This window comes from Loxodonta africana, chromosome 19, assembly GCF_030014295.1.
Source record: "Loxodonta africana isolate mLoxAfr1 chromosome 19, mLoxAfr1.hap2, whole genome shotgun sequence".
Lineage (NCBI taxonomy): Eukaryota > Metazoa > Chordata > Mammalia > Proboscidea > Elephantidae > Loxodonta > Loxodonta africana.
In genome coordinates, this window is record NC_087360.1 from 31,223,879 (window position 1) to 31,238,893 (window position 15,015).

Sequence of the window (15,015 nt, forward strand, 5' to 3'; positions counted from 1 at the left end):
GTCATATAGGGTCGCTAGGAGTCGGAACCTAACAACAAGTCTGAACCCAGAGCTTATACCCTTGACCCCTGTAGTCCAAATGTGCTCCTGCATTATAGGGTTACTGGGTCAAACAAGATAACACAGCACACATTAACATACGGTAAGCTCTAAAATCCCATAAAATGCTAATTCCAACCTCACCTCCTATGACTCTCAACTCTACTCACTAAGTTCAACACCTGTGGGCCAAGGTGATTCCAAATCCAGGTCTTTGTCCTGTCTCTTCTCTTTGCCTGGAACACTCTCCTCCAAGATCTTTGCTTGGCTTCTCACCATTCAGGTCTCCTTTCAAATATCATCCCTGGCATCTTTCTAGGGTGGAATGCTACTTAGCCACCTCCAAACAATAATGCAAAGCTATCAAGGATTCTCTCCAGGGACTCCCTCCCCTTTCTTAAACCCTTTTCTCCTTTCTCTGTTCCTCTCCCCTTCCTCCCACCTCCCCTGCCCCCTTCAGCCCTTCAGGCAGAAGCATTCATCTCTTCTTCTCCATGCCCTTCGTTCATGGCTCCTTAATAAAAAAGCTCCTCTTATAAAATATCTATCAACCATTTACACTTTAGTATGATTTCGTCAGTAGATTAACTCTCCCAGAAGTGTCTGAATTTTAAATCATGTGCTTGATTATAAAATAGTAGGCTTTGCCCTTCTTAAAAAAAATTTTGTACGTCAGGTTTGTTTGCTTTTTGTGTACATGTGTGATGTGTTAAGGGCAACAGATTTTTTTCCTTAACCCCAAAAATCTTTCAGGCTGACTTCATTGGACTTGGAGTGACTTCAGGGGCTGTGGTATAACTGAGCAGAAAGATCAAGGGCATCAAATTAAGGAAGACCTCAATATGAATCTTACTTCTAATACCCCGGGGATGATCTTAGACGAAATGACTTCCCCTCTCCTAGCCCCCATTATCTACTCTGTAACATGTGGCTAATTAACTGTTTCAAGGATTATTGTGAGGACTGAATGAGACAATAAGGGATGCAGAGTACCTGGCACATGGTAAGGGCTCAGTAGGACTCCTTGGATGAGTGAAGTCCACGTCACTGTCACATGGCTGTCAACCTGCCCACGTGCACCTCTAGATGTTCCAGGGCATCTGCTGTACATGACAGTTTCCAGACAGGCAGTTGGCAGGAGACCACAAAAAGTCCTGGAATCCTGGCCACTCTCAAGTCTAGAATTCTCTCCTTCAGAGAATCAGTTCTCAGGGCCAGTTTTGAAGCAGCTACACTTAATTGGGGATTAGAACTACCCCAGCCCAGAAGTGGCAGAGGTACTCTCCTTCTTGTCACTGAAAGGGACAAATGTCACCCTCTGTTTTGCTGGCCTATGAGCTTCCATGAAGCCTGTCATCATCACCAAACCTGTCCTCTAGAGACCAGACAGCAGTCCCTTGAAGAGAACCATAATCCAGCCACCATAAACCCAAAAGCTAAAGGGATAATTATCTAAGGAAGAGGAAGGTTCTCCATCCAGTCCATCTTGGTGGCTAGGTGAGGTCTCAGATTGAAAAACTTGCATTGACCTCCATTCATTCATTCATTCAGAGATTCACTCCATCAATCATTTATTGAACAAATATTTGTTGGGGGCCTACTTTGCATAAGCCACTGTGATGACAGTAGGGGTAAGGTGGTGGTTGTCAGATGCCCTTGGACGGCCCCCAGCTCAGGATGACCCCATGTACAATGGGACAAAATGCTACCTGGTCTGTGCCATCCCCATGATCTGTTTCAAATCAGACAGCGTTCCATTCGTGATCCGTAGGTTTTTCACTGGCTAATTTTCTGAAGTAGATCGCCAGGTCTTTCTTCCTAGTCTGTTTTATTCTGGAACCTGGGCTGAAATTTGTTCAGCATCATAGCAACACGTAACCCTTCACTGATAGGCAGGTGGTGGCTGTGCTTGAGGGAACAAACTAGATATCCCCTGTCTTCCCAGAATAACATTCTAGCAGGGGAGACTTCACCAGCAAGTTGATTATTTAATTAAAATTAAATAATGTGCTAGCACTGGGTTTGGGTTATGTGCCAAAAGAAGCCCTGGTGGCACAGTGGTTAAGAGCTTGGCTACTAACCAAGAGATTGGCCATTCAATCTACCAGCTGCTCCGTGGAAACCCTATGGGGCAGTTCTATTCTGTCCTGTAGGGTCGCTAGGAGTTGGAATCGGCTTGACAGCAATGAGTTGGGTTTTCTTGTTTGTTTTGTTTTGTTTTATGTGCCAAAAGGATATAGATTGCCTGAGAGTGCCTATTACACGGGGCCTCATAGTCATTTGTGAGCCCAGGAGGGCTTCCCTGAGGAGGCAACATTATAGCTGAGACTGGAAGGATGAGCAGAAGGGGGAGGGAGATAGCTGCCACGTGAAGCGCAGAGCCTGGGCAAAGGCCCTGAGAGGGGAAAGAACAGAGACAAAGAGCAAGGGGATGCAATGTGAGACCAGGCCTGAGAAGAGGCAGGGGCCAGAGCCTACCAGGCCTGGGAGGCCACACAAGAGTGGAATCTTTGCCGCAAAAGCAATAGGGAGTCACAAAAGGGTGTATAACAAGGAAGTGATATGATCTAATTGGCCTTGAGAACAAGAATTCTGGCTACTCGATGGTAATGACTTTCTCGTCCCTTTAGCAGAGTCCAAAAAACAGGGGAGGCTGGACTTTTCTGGAAGACTTTCCTTATAAACTGCTTTAAATAGAGATGAGAAGAAACAAACAAATGATAGCTCTGTCCACACAGGCCTTTATTTCTAAATAAACAGGAATGATGAGCAGTGTCAGGCAAAAGGGTCGCCACCCTTGAGGCCTTGAAAGAAACGTCTGTTTTGCCACCACCTCGGAAGTGCTGGGGATCAGTGTGTGCTTTGCAAATAGATGCCACATGCAAATGGTGACTTGTCGGGCCCATGGGCCCTGGACAAAGGTTCTCCTGAGTCATCACAGGGCCCAGGTGCCAGGGCTGCATTTAACAGCACCTGACCTCTCCCCTGTGCCTCCCCATCTTTGCGACGCCATCGATCCACTTGCCACGTGGACACCAAGTGTGTGATTAGGAAATTCTTCCAACTGAGCCTTTGCTCAAGAAACATTGCTACAACGAACAGCTCTCTTGGGAGCTTCTGTGACTCTTCTGATCATACTAGGAGCCCAACAAATGTGCAAGACAGAACGTGATTTCCCAAGACCTACCAAGACTCTGGAAGTACAGTTCAGACGTCATGGGATGTTTGGCACGATGAGCCTTCTTCTGCTGGTCATAGTGATAGCATGACTTAAGCATCTCCTCAGGGAATTTTCTCCCATCTGGAAAGGTATAGTCATCTATTGTTGTTGTTGTCATGTGCCTTCAAGTCAATTTCAACTCATGGTAACCCCATGCGTTACAGAGTAGAACTGCTCCATTGGGTTTTCTTGGCTGTAATCTTTATTGAAGCAGATCTCCAGGCCTTTCTTCCATGGTGCTGCTAGGTGGGTGCAAACAGCCTAGCTTTCAGTTACCAGATGAGTGTAAACCGTTTGAGCCACCCAGGGACCTGGTTGTCTACTACTAGTGCTTAAGCTTGGCTGATCACATCAACTCTCTTGATTACTTTCTGCAGAGCCATGCAGAGATATGGCTTTTGTATTAGTTATCTATTACTGTGTAGCAATATTACCACAAAGCTAGTGGCTTAAAACAACACACATATATGATTTCAAAGTTTCTGTGGGTCAGGAGCCTGGGTATAGCTTGCAAGAGTTGTTTTAGTTACCCAGGGCTGCCATAAAAGCCACAAGTGGGTGGCTGTAAAGGAGAAGAATTTATTGTCTCACATGGCATCAGGTCTAAGGGAAGGTCTTTCCTTGTCTGTAACCCTGATTGTTCCTTGGCACCTGTCGCCTCGTCCCACTCCTGTGTGTGTGCATCTATTCTGCTTTTTTATAAGACACCATTCAGAATTGGTTAGGTTTGGGACCCACCCTCCTCTAGTATGGCCTCACTACCATAACAAAAGAAAACTCATATTTCCAAACAGGGGCATATTTACAGGTACAGGATTTAGGACTTCCATATTCTTTTGGGGGGTGAGGGGGGACACAATTCAATCCATAACAAGGGTCCTCTGCTCAGGATCTCACAGGCTGCAAACATGTTGACCAGGGCTGCGGTCTCCCCTGAGGCTCAACTGGTAAAAAATCCACTTCCAAGTTCATGTGAGTATCGGCAAAATTTAATTCCTTGGCAAAAGGGTTTGTGCTCAACTACTAACCTGAAAGTTGACGGTTCAAACCTACCCAGTGGCTCTACAGTAGAGAAAGGCCTTACGAACTACTTCTATAAAGATCACAGCCAAGAAAACGTTATGGAGCAGTTCTACTCTGTGACATGTGGGGTTGCCATGATGAGTCGATGGCAATCGGTTTAGAGTGTTTTTTTCAGTGTCCTGTTGGATTGGGGGTCTCTGATTCTTGCTGGCTGTTGGCTAGAGGCTGCCCTCTGGAACTAGAAGCTATGCTCAGTTGCTGACAGGGACATTTAGCTCATCAAAGTCATCAACGGAAAGCCTCTTCTCCAGACAGGTGATACAATCTTATATAGCCCATAACCATTGAATATTGTATTGATTAAAAGTAAACCATAGGTCTCACCCACACTGAAGGGTGGGGAATACACAAGGGCTTGAACACCTGGAGGTGGGGACCAGAGGGGGTCACCCTAGAGTCTGTCCCTTACAGCTGAAACAAGTAAATGTCACCTTCTGCCTTGCTGGCTTTCCACTGGCCTTCCATTGAAGAGAATGTAATCCTTGGTTGCTGGTTCAAGTAACTTGCTATTTGTTTAAAAACATGTAGTTTGAACTGAACGTTTTGTTCAGGGACGCAATAGATGAATCTTGATCAAAAAAAAAAGGAGAAAAATTGAGGAATGAAACTTCAAATTTTTATTGGAAACCAGACTTACTGGACACAGTGAGACTGGAGGGACCCCTGAATCTGTTGCCTGGAAACAACTTTGAACCTTGAATCAAAACTATTCCATGAAGTCATCTTTAGACTAAATAAAAATTTAACCCAAAAAAACCAAACCCGTTGCCGTCGAGTCAATTCCGACTCATAGTGACCCTAGAGGACAGAGTAGAACTGCCCCACAGAGTTTCCAAGCGGTACCTGGTGGATTCAAACTGCCAACCTTTTGGTTAGCAGCCGTAGCACTTAACGACTATGCCACCAGAGTTTCCAGTAAAAATTTAGCTCAATTAATAGAGAATGTCTGCCTTGAGCATTGCGCCCTATTGAAGAATTACCTATATGAGAGTGAAGTAACAACAGTAACTCTAAAGCACGGATGAGAACTTTAAGGGACAGGGAGTCTAAGTTAATGGTGGGGAAACAATCGGGGCAGAGATGATGAGAATGGTGACACAATGTGCAGTATGCACCCGTTGTTAGTGAACTGTACAAGTAAAAATTGTTGAATGAGTGTATGTTTTGTTGTGTTTATTTTCACAACCACAAAACAAAAAGCTGTAGTTTGCTTAAAATTTATACCTTAAGTAATGAAGAAGAATCGGTTCCATCAACACAGTGTATGGGGCAGGGAATATAAGACCAAATAAGGGTGCACTCCCAGAACAAAATCAAGAGGTGATAGTTAATGAAATGATGCAGTTACAAATAGAGATCAATTACATGGGGATTGTGCTCTAAAGTATCCCAACCTAAATGCTGACTTAGCTGGTGACAGAATGACAGCTGATCATATCTAGCACAGAGCAGGAAACCAGGGTGTCGTAAGCACAGTTCGTATCTCAGCTTTTCTATGCACTTGCTGATGGCTTGACCTTAGGCAAATGGCTTGACCTCTCAAGGCCCCAGCTAGTCCTTTATTGGGGAAGTAGGGACAATAATTGGTTTGTCATGAGGATGGGCCATTATGTTAGAATGGCTAAAATTAAAATATAAAGAAAACCAAGGACTGGTGAGGGCTGTATACTGCTGGTGTGAATATAAATTGGTTTAACCATTTTGGAAAATTGTTTGGCCATATTCACTAAAGCTAAATATATGTTTACCCTATGACCAAGGAATTTTACTCCAAGATACATATCCTAAAGAAGTGAGTGCTTATGTCCACCAAAAAGCCTTCAGACAAATGTTCACAGCAGCTTGATTCATAGTCATAGCCAAGACTGGCAACAACCCAAATATCCATCAGTAGTCAAAAAAATAAATCACGGCATGGCCATATAATGGGATACCACACAGCAGTGCAAACACACAACCTCTGCTGCCTGCAGTAGAGTGGTCAAATCACACAAACATGCTGTCGAATAGACAAAAACAGAGACGAAAACAGTCCGCACTGTATGAGACCATTTATAAGGAACTGGAAAACAGGCAAAACTGATGAATGCTGAGAGCAGTCAGAATGGTGGTTAGCTCTGTGGGGTACGGACTGGGAGGGAGGCATGGGTGCTTCCTAGGGACCAGAAGTGTTTTATGCATCAATCAAGTTGTACTTACATTGTTGTTGTTGCTGTTGAGTTGGCTCCGGTTCATGCACAACAGAACAAAACATGCCTGGTCCTGTGCCATCTTCATAATCACTGGTATGCTCAAGTCTGTTGTTGTGGCCACTGTGCATTTTGAGTGCCTTCTAACCTAGGGGGCTCACTTCCAGCACTGCAACAGAGAATATTCTGTTGGGACCTGTAGGATTTTCATTGGCTAATTTTGGGAAGTAGATTGGCAGGCCTTTCTTCCTAGTCTGTCATAGTTTAGAAGCTCCACAGAAACCTGTCCACCATAGGCGACTGTCTTAGTCATCTAGTGCTGCTATAACAGAAATACCACAAGTGGATGACTTTAACAAAGAAATTTATTCTCTCATAGTCCAGTAAGCTAAAAGTCTGAATTCAGGGCACTGGCTCCGGGGGAAGGCTTTCTTTCTCTGCTGGCTCTGGAGGAAGGTCCTCCTCATTAGTCTTCCCTTGGTCTGGAAGCATTTCAATGCAGGAACATCAGGTGCAAAGGACGTGCTCTGCTCCTAGCACTGCTTTCTTGGTGGTATAAGGTCTCCCTGTCTCTCTGCTCACTTCTTCCTTTTATATATATCTCAAGAGATTGCCTCAAGACACAATCCAATCTTGTAGATGGAGTCCCGCTTCACTAACACAACTGCCACCCATCCTCCCTCATTAACTTCATAGAGGCAGGATTTACAACATGTAGGGAAATCACACAACACTAGGAATCATGACCCAGGCAAATTGATACACACATTTTGGAGGGGACATAATTCAATCAATGACAGTGACCCTGCTGGTATTTGAAATACTGGTGGCCTAGCTTCCAGCATCATACGTATATACATATTGTAGAGCTATGCGCTTATTAGGTAACACCTCAATAAAATGTATTTTAAAATAAGTAAATGAAAAATAAATATTTAGTGTGGACCCTCTGTTCCAGTCCCTAACCCTTCTTGGCTGTAGGGCAGCAGGTGGCCTTGATGGCCCTACTCTGGTATCAGCAGAGAGAGCATCTGTCTTTTCCCAGCCGAAGGTTTCTTCCACACACTGATGTTGACCAGGAAAGCAACGTGGAGGTACAACTACATGATTTGTTATCTACGTGAACTTGACCAGAGGCAGATGGAGATGAACAGCTTGCATCCTGTGCATCCATAGCCTCTCCTTCCTCTGCTCCTGCTCTTCTCGCTACTTGGGATCCTGCCCCCAGCACCCCACCTGGGATCCCATGACATCTTGCATGTTTCTCCCATTATCTTGTGATGATAACACTGGGAGAGGTTTGGTGTCCAGGGCCCCCTAGTTGGAACCTGAGCAGCCATTCCCAGTAACATGCCAATTACTGGTTTTTGTCCACAGGGGTGCCAGCTATATCATGTTCTGTGACCAAAATGATGTGAACGTCACAGTCCCTTCCGTGTCTTGCTGATGCCAGCTGGTGTTAAAACGACTCATTTTCCATTGTACTCGCCTGAGTCTGACGTTGGCAGAGACAAGCTTTCCCTATCTTTTATCTACCTGCTCATTTCTACCATATTTTCAACCACTTTTTTTTTCTTTTACTCTCTATCACTTAGAACATTGTAGGCTCTCAGCAAATGTGGGCAATTATCGTTCCTTGGCAGACGAGAACATTCCGGTTCAGTGGGAAAGTGAGCCCCATAATGGGGCAGAAATAACCCATCCAGAGCCTATCGCAGTGTTGCTGAGCCCTCTCTCCAAACGCTATGACGCTCTCGGCTCTGGTTCTAGGTGTAACAAGCGACTTTCTCATGATTAATTGCGCTCCCTCCCAAGATTCCTTGACTGCACAAGCGGAGCTCCCCTCAAGCAGTGTTTTTTAAGCTGTGATTTAAGGCCAATTGGTAGGCCATGAGATACACTTAGAGGGATGCAAGCTGCATTTTAAAATAATGAAGCAAAAGAGAACAGAATAAAAATCATCCGAGTGAGTCACACACAGTGAGGGTTATGCATCTTTTTGTGAAACATTTGTCCCAGATATGTAGAGGGGTGTGTGTGTGTGTGTGTGTGTGTGTGTGTGTGTTATGTGTATACTGGGTTGCTTTGTAAAATGTACTTCTTACTGGGGGGTATTATCAAAGAGTTTGAAAGCCCCTGGGCCACGTAGTGTCTACACAGCATTCTAGTCACTGCAAAGGGAAATGAATAAATTGACTTTACCCAACCGAACTATACAACTGAGCTCCTAAAATTGAGAAAGAGTCCCTAATCCAGGGTAACTCCTACCAAAATACAGTCCCCACCCCAAGGGCCTCACCCCAAGAAGCTCTGCCTAGAACAGCCAATAATTAGACTCACTCTCTCCACTTTAATGTAGACATGGAAATTGCCAGCAACGATGATCAATGCAAATTGTTTTAGGTGAAGACACTGTCAGACCTCTTGGGTGGAGGATAAGCACTGGAGAGGATGAGCAAGGCGAACATGGCTTTTTAAGAGCTGGATCACTCATAAGAGGCTCCTTTATAGAGCAAAATGAGTGCTGTGTGATTTGGGGCAAAGCACTTAACCTCTTTGGGCTTCTGCTTCTCCAGCTATGAAACCAGGAGTAAGTGGGGCTGGGAGGGAACAGGGGAGACATTGCCTTTACTTCTGTTTTCTTTCTATACTTCCGCGTTCCTTGATAGAGACTTAGTGGCACAGTGGTTAATGCACTTAGCTGCTAACCAAAAGGTCAGCAGCTTGAACCCACCAGCTGCTCTGCCGGAGAAAGATGTGACAGTCTGCTTCCATCAAGATCTAACCCAAACCCAGTGCCGTCAAGTTGATTCCGACTCATAGTGACCCTATAGGACAGAGTAGAACTGCCCCATAGAGTTTCCAAGGAGCGCCTGGCAGATTCGAACTGCTGACCCTTTGGTTAGCAGCTGTAGCACTTACCTACTGCCTTGGAAACCCTATGAGGCAGTTCTGCTCTGCCATATAGGGTCAATATGAGTCGGAATCGACTGGATGGCAACGGGTTTGGTTTTGGTGTTAGTTGATTTACAGTTGGAAACCCTGGTGGTGTAGTGGTTAAGAGCTAGGCTGCTAACCAGAAGGTCAGCAGTTCAAATTTACCAGGCGCTCCTTGGAATCCCTATAGGGTAGTTCTACCCTGTCCTATAGGGTCGCTATGAGTTGGAATTGACTCTATGGCATCAGGTTTGGTTTTTTTATGGTTTTGATTTACAATTAGGAGGCATTGCTTTTGTAACTTTAAAATGCAAGATTTAAAGTTAATGGAAGAGGTGGAAGTTGGGCTAGATCGTGATTTCTCAACATTGGAAACTCATGTCCCCTTTCAATGAAACGGAAACTCTATGTGCTTGGGCCACCTTTGCAGTCTTTGTTCTTCCCCATGCCACCTCAGAGCAGATTCAGGACATCCAGGAGGAAGGAAGACATTGTTGTGGATTGGATTGTATCTCCCCAAAATACGTGTTGGAGCCTAACCTTTATATTTATGGCCATGGTCCTGTTTGGAAACAGGATGTTCTTTGTTATGTTAATACCAAAGGTCATATCAGTATAGGGTGTACCCTAAACCTAATCACTTCTGAGTTATAAAAAGAGCCAATTAGACACAGACACAAGCACGTACCAGGGAAGACAGACACCCAGAGCCAAGGAACGCCCAGGGCTTCCAACAAGGAAAGAATCGACAAGATGTAGACCCTGTTTTAGACTTCTAATCTCCAGAACTGTGAGAAAACAAATTTCTGTTCTTGAAGGCCACTCATTTGTGGTATTTGTTGTGTCATAACAGCACTAGCAAACTAAGACAGAATAAAGGCAGAAGGGAGGGAGAAATGAAAAAAGGGAACATAGAGATGAGGCAGGGAGGTGGGGGGCAGGGAGGAGGAAGAAAGAAAAGGAAAGAAGTAAATACAACTTGCACAGTATGGCCAAGGGGCTCTCTGGTTCTAGGCCATCCTCACTTGGTGTCTGTCTTCTCTGGTAAGCGCCTGTGTCTGTTTCTAATCTGTTCTTTTTATAGCTCAGAATCGATTAGGTTGAGGACGCACCCGATACTGATATGACCTTTGATATTAACATAACAAAGGGGTTTAGTCGGATCTGGAGGAGGGGGTTACAGCAAACATCACACAGCAAAACTACCCAGATATCCTCTTTGCACCTCTCTGTTCTTTCTCCCCGTTCCTTGAGTACATAGACTCTGTCTCCCTTATTTTCCACCCCATCCCACTCTGCCAGATTGTTCTAGTGGCAACTTGGCTATACTGAGAATCAGGTTTCCCAGGCCACCTTTCCCTATATGGTTCCAGGTTAGAGTTGCTCCAAAATGAGGCTGTGCAAGGCCACAGAGGCCAAAGTGAGGTGGCAGACACTATCCTCTGAAGGTCGTCACTGGTTGGAAGTGGTGAGAGACAAGCCAATGCTCTTCCCTGCACCCTATCCATCTCTCCTCCAGCTGTAGGGACCAGCAGTGACGCCAGGCCCACCTCCAGATGCTCAGCTGTGAATTCACAGAGGCAGTAACCACAGAGAACCAATAAATTCCAGAACCTACAGCAGCCACTTCCATGGTGCTTCTGCAGCAGCTGGGCACGTCAAGCCTCCAGATTTCTCTGCTTTGACTCAGGACCTTGTAAGTGACTTCTCTCTGATCCCTCAACTCCCCTTTATAGGCTTTTACTTCTCCAGCTCCTCCCACAGATGTGTAAGTTCTGATTCCCATAATGTAGTCCTTACTCCATAATACTATGGGATTCTGCTTCCCCAACTGACCCCTCACTAACACACCCAGTTTCTGGCCCAAGCCTCAAAGACAGTGCGCGTGATATGGGGCTGTGATGTCAGTGAGGAGCCAGACCCTGCAGGACGTTAAAGCTTGGATAAGGAGTGTGGACTGAATCCTGGGGCAATAGGGAGGCATTGACTATGTTAAGCAGACACAGTGGCAGGACTGTTTTTGTTCCCAAAACAAACTGCTGTGAAAAGAATGGATTAGTGGGGAGTCAGAGAGACTGTTGGGAGACCACAGAAAGGGCTGCCACAATGTCTCCAAGTAGTTATTTTTATCTACCTAGATGGAGCAATTGTTCAATGAAAGTTAAACTTTAATCACAGCATGAAAGGTAATAAATCACTTATTGAGCAAATATTTACCATTTCTGGGCCATGGTGCCTCAATAGAAATGTAGATGGTCACCTTTTTTTCTACCCAGGACCCAGCATAAAAATCAGAAGTGAAGAACTCCCTGAAATAAGACCCTGGGTTGTACAAACAGTTAAGCACTCAGTTGTGAACCAAAAAGTTGACAGTTCAAGTCCACCCAGCGGTGTCTTGGAAGAAAGGCCCAGAAATCTACATCCAAAAAAAAATCAGCCACTGAAAACCCTATGAAGCCCAGTCCTACTCTGACACATGGGGTCACCATGATTTTCCCATTCCAGGAAATGGCTTAGAATTGTAGGTAGAGCTCCTTGAAACAGTGACACTGTGAATCAGATCAATGAAATGAACCAGAAAAGTTGGCAAAGTAACATTGAGAAGACAGATAAGAGGTGGTACATGAAACAAAAAAAAAAACCCAGTGCCGTCGAGTCGTAGTGACATGGAAATACCAGGCACCAGATTTGTAGAGGCTGGTTCATCTCCATAGGAAAATGTTTAAAGGGGAAAAATAAAAAAAATGAAAGAACAAGAAAATCTTGGTCTCCCTTGTCATCCAACCATGATCATATCAGCTTACCTTCACCCTTCACAGTTCTTTCAGTTCATCAGGAACAGCCCACGAATCACCCATAAGTACTGTGTTCCTTTAAAAAAATCCCCTATATGGTCTTAAAAAAAAAAAAAATTTTTTTTTTTTTTATGGTCTTAAATGCTAACAAGCAGCCAACTAAGATGCATCAATTGGTCTCAACCCACCTGGAGCAAAGGAGAATGAAGAACACCAAGGTCACACGATAACTAAGCGCCCAAGAGACAGAAAGGGCCACATGAATCAGAGACCTACATCATCCTGAGACCAGAAGAACTAGCTGGTGCCCGGCCACAATCGATGACTGCCCTGACAGGGAGCACAACAGAGAACCCCTGAGGGAGCAGGAGATCAGTGGGATGCAGACCCCAAATTCTCACAAAAAGACCATATTTAATGGTCTGACTGAGACTAGAGGAATCCCGGCGGTCATGGTCCCCAAACCTTCTGTTGGCCCAGGACAGGAACCATTCCCGAAGACAACTCATCAGACATGAAAGGGACTGGACAGTGGGTAGGAGAGAGATGCTGATGAAGAGTGAACTATTTATATCAGTGGACACTTGAGACTGTGTTGGCATCCCCTGTCTGGAGAGGGGATGGGAGGATAGGGAGAGTTGGAAGCTGGCAAAATTGTCGCGAAAGGAGAGACTGGAAGGGCTGACTCATTAGGGGGAGAGCAAGTGGGAGTACAGAGTAAGGTGTATATAAACTTATATGTGACAGTCTGACTTGATTTGTAAACATTCACTTGAAGCTCAATAAAAGTTAATAATAAAAAAAAAAATTCCCTATATGACACCAACAGTCAACAATGACTTTAAAACAAAGAGGAGAATGTAAGGGGGCAGGGAAACCAGATTAATGGAAATGGAAAAACCAGAACAGAATGAGAAGGTCCATGAACACAATCAAATATTACTTTCAAAAACAAAAACAAAACGTAGTCCACGTGCACATCAATTTCCCGAGCAGCTTTCTGAAGCTACAACTCAATAGGACGTTATCTTTCTGAAAATTAGAATCACAGACATTTTTTTTTTCCAGACCTCAGAGAAAACTGAGGAAGAAGGTAGAGAAAGTGGCTTTTGATTGCATATTTTGGCTCTCAGCTAAGAAAAGAAAGATACAGCTGCCTTGAGCTGCATTCTTTGAATTTCTGTTTTGAGATTTACGTTCAATAACACCATTCTCTTGAGAAAAAAAAAAAAATTTTTTTGAGAAGGGTCCCCGAAAACCTGTAGGGGTGTATGGAACTGACCAGTGAGGGGAGGAGAGTTACTGAGCAGCCCCCAAAGAAATCATTTTCATTTCTTCTGAAATTAAGGGAACTCTTGCTATTCCCATGTCATAAGGAGGAAGTGGAAAGAAATGATAATGCTGAACTGCAATGGCCTGGAGTTCTTTTGTTCCCCCAAGCGGGGGCTCTCAGAGTGTAGCTTGGAGGAGAAGGCAGCCCTGGTACAGAATGAAGACAGCACAGGCCCCCAGATTATCAGCTGGTAGGCAGAAAGCCAGTGAAACACGTGATGACGCTTCCCTTGTTGGTTTTGCTATGTTTCTGTACGAGGTTATCTTCTCTTCTTTTCACTCTGACTCTGTCTGTATGTCTCTCTGTCAGTCTCTATCTGTCTCTTTCTTATCTACACACACAGCATTCCTTTTAAAAATACTCTATGAATAAACTTGGATAGCAATTCTCAGGCAACAGTCAGCTCCCTGACCCTTGTGACAGTGACCCCCCTAAACTCCCAGCCACACACACACAAACACACACGCACACCATGGCAGTATCACAAGTCCCTTCTGTTCCCCACCCCTCTCTAAAGCACACTGATGCCACCCTTTTGCTCCTAAGGTTCTGACTACTTTTTACTCAGTGTCAGCCTTGTGTCAGGCACTAAGCCAGGTGCTGGAGACACTGGGAACACCAGAATGGGCAAGGACCATGCCCCTAAGAAGCCCTTATTCTAGCAAGAGGCAGAGACAAGTGAATAAATGAACCAGATACGGTTAGATTGTAAAATGTTCTGTGAAAGAACTAAATTGTAAAGAGTGTCAGAGAAGGGGGGTTGTGAGTGGTCAGGAAAGGTGTCTCTGAGGAGGAGTTGAGATTTGAGCAGAGGCCAGGGGAGCAGAAGGAGCCAGGAGAAGAGCATTCTAGACAAAGGGAACAGCAAGTGCGAAGGCCCTGGGGCAGGAATGAGCTCTGAGTATTTAAAGCTCAGTGGGCTGTTGAGAGAGAGGGGAGTATAACTGATGAGGTTAGGCAGGTGGGCAGGGGTCAAGTTCCATAGGACCTTACATAGTCTATTAAGAGCAATGAGAAGTCATGGAGGGGTTTTTCCATGTGGGAAAATCTGTGTTTCTTTTATGGAATATTCATTATCTTTTTGTCCAAAGTCTCCAAATATTTTGGTTATTTTTGGCTATCAAGATAAACAGATATTTCTATGTATAGATCCAGCACCCATCTATCAATCCATCATACTGTGTTGGCTTGCATGTTGCTATGATGCTGGAAGCTATGCCACTGTTATTTCAAATACCAGCAGGGTCGCCTTATGGTGGACAGGTTTCAGCAGAGCTTTCAGTCAAGACAGACCAGGCAGAAAGGCCTGGTGATCTACTTCTGAAAATTAGCCAATGAAAACGTTATGGATCACAATAGAACATGACTTGCTTGCTTTGGACACGTCATCAGTAGAGCACAATCACTGGAGAAGGATGT

The 15,015-nt window shown here is 44.7% G+C and overlaps 1 long non-coding RNA gene across 4 annotated transcripts in view; it reads left to right on the plus strand.

Annotated features, from left to right (window-relative positions):
• LOC111753108 (uncharacterized) overlaps positions 1–15,015 on the plus strand; it is a 47,928-nt gene that overhangs the window by 9,141 nt on the left and 23,772 nt on the right. For all 4 annotated transcript variants that reach the window (XR_010318618.1, XR_010318615.1, XR_010318616.1 and 1 more), the window contains exon 3: positions 10,988–11,164. This is a non-coding gene — a long non-coding RNA (uncharacterized LOC111753108). The remainder of the gene's footprint in view (positions 1–10,987; positions 11,165–15,015) is intronic.